This window comes from Megalobrama amblycephala, linkage group LG6 (genome assembly GCF_018812025.1).
Source record: "Megalobrama amblycephala isolate DHTTF-2021 linkage group LG6, ASM1881202v1, whole genome shotgun sequence".
NCBI lineage: Eukaryota > Metazoa > Chordata > Actinopteri > Cypriniformes > Xenocyprididae > Megalobrama > Megalobrama amblycephala.
Window position 1 is genome coordinate 34552833 of NC_063049.1, and position 1952 is coordinate 34554784.

Below are 1952 nucleotides of genomic sequence, written 5' to 3' on the forward strand. Positions count from 1 at the left end.
TTGATTTTGTTTTTGGTGTCTGCTAGAATAGGTTTTCATGCTTGAATATTCAAAAAACACTATTTTTTTTACTTTGTTGCAGCACCTCTCTTCCCAGTCTGTCAGTAACGTTCTGTTTAATTCCTGTCTCTGTGAAGCCCCTCCTTCTGAAAAGCGAATGTGCTCTGATTAGTCGGCTGGACCAGGGGTGTTGTGATTAGTCAATCGCTTCACCCCCCAAGCTCAGATCAGGCATTAGATGTAACACAGTTACTTACATGTTGCATTACTGTCGAGTCCAGGCACTGCACAATATATTGTAATCCTCAACGGCATGTTTATTGCTTGGTAGCTCGATCCGGTTTAGCACCAAGTAGGCCTATGTTACTTAGGCTACCTCAGAGCCATAGAGAGAGAGAGTTGCGACAACTCCATAGACTCCAATGGAACGGTTTTTTACAGCAATGGCGGCTCGTGGAGCCTCTCAATAGTTCCCGGAAGTAGCAGCCGCGCCGTAGAGTTACAGCAGAACAGACCGTTTGTGATGTACTTTTAAAAGGTAAGCCGTTTAAATTATAAGATTTTATAGTATCAGTGCATCTGAATCAAATTAACTTGTGTATTAAAGCATGCTAGCTGATATTGCTCACTAAATAAATAGTTCCAGGGGATAGTAGATTAGATAATAGATTAAAACAATTTATTCATCGTTGTGTAATTAGAGAAAAAGGATTCTAAACGGGGTTAAATATAACTTTGGGGCTTGTGGTGGGTGAAAGTGGTAAAATGAGAATATCCTTATTCCATATTAAATGTACAACCCAGGTGAAAAAATACTATAGTAAATAGTATAGTGTTTTTGAACCATACTATAGTAAATTGTAGTATACTATATTATAGTATTTACAACACGTTGTTAATGAATGCTACAGCATACTGCAATATAGTGAACTGATAAACTGTAATAAATACTGTAGTATACTTTAGTTTTTTACTGCAGTACTGTTTTACTGTAGTTTTTTATTGTAGTATAATATACCCTAAAGTTGTAGAAAACTTAGTACAGTATTGGGTAACTTAATTTGTTTATATTACTATAGTTGTTCTATTATCACAGCAACTATAGAATTACCACAACAAATTAATTCAAGTACTTTACTATAGTATGGTTCAAAAACACTATGGTATTTACTATAAATTACTATAGTGTTTTTTTCACCTGGTAATAAAGAAAAAAATCCTTATTTTAGAATTTATATTCGAGAATGTATTGTGATTCTGTTGTCTGTCTATTATGTGTCTATTTTTGGATTGATGGGGAGAGGGAAGTTTATAAGTAAGATTAAAAAAAACAATGCTTAAAAGCAGCAAAAAAAATAAAAATAAAAATAAATAATATAATATATATATATATATATATATATATATATATATATATATATATATATATATATATATATATATATATATATATATATATATATTTATATATTACACTAGGCTAAATGGGAAATCATACTAAATACCAAAACTGTATATTATATACTACTACTGTATTTAATTTCTCCCATTTTGTTTCCTTTTATCTTTCTTTCAATACAAGCACAAAGGGGATTCAGATCCTGAAGACTCCATGCAATGATGCTGTCACCGCCAGTCTCTGCTCCTTGGATTTTGCAAGCTTTTCCTTGCTCCTTATTTTTAATAAACCTTTAATAAACATAAAAGTTCCCAGTGTTGGTTTTTGTGAAAAAAGGCAGATACACCTATATATGATTAACACACAACTTGGCGCACAATCTTTAGTTCTATTTAGATTGCTCCTGCTGACTAGAACATAACTTTCTCCTTTCCGTGTCAGTGGGGAAACCATGCATTCATACTGCTTTCTCTGAGTGACTGGATCATCCTCATGCAACACTGCAAACCATAGCGGGGAGACAACAAGAACATGTAGGAAAGGACAGACGAAA

At 33.2% G+C, this 1952-nt stretch overlaps 1 long non-coding RNA gene across 1 annotated transcript; it reads left to right on the forward strand.

The window, feature by feature from the left end:
* The first annotated feature begins 361 nt into the window (after positions 1 to 361).
* LOC125269529 lies at positions 362 to 1706 on the forward strand. The gene is made up of 2 exons (XR_007185145.1): positions 362 to 538; positions 1583 to 1706. It is a non-coding gene; the product is annotated as an uncharacterized LOC125269529 (long non-coding RNA).
* The last annotated feature ends 246 nt before the right edge of the window (positions 1707 to 1952 follow it).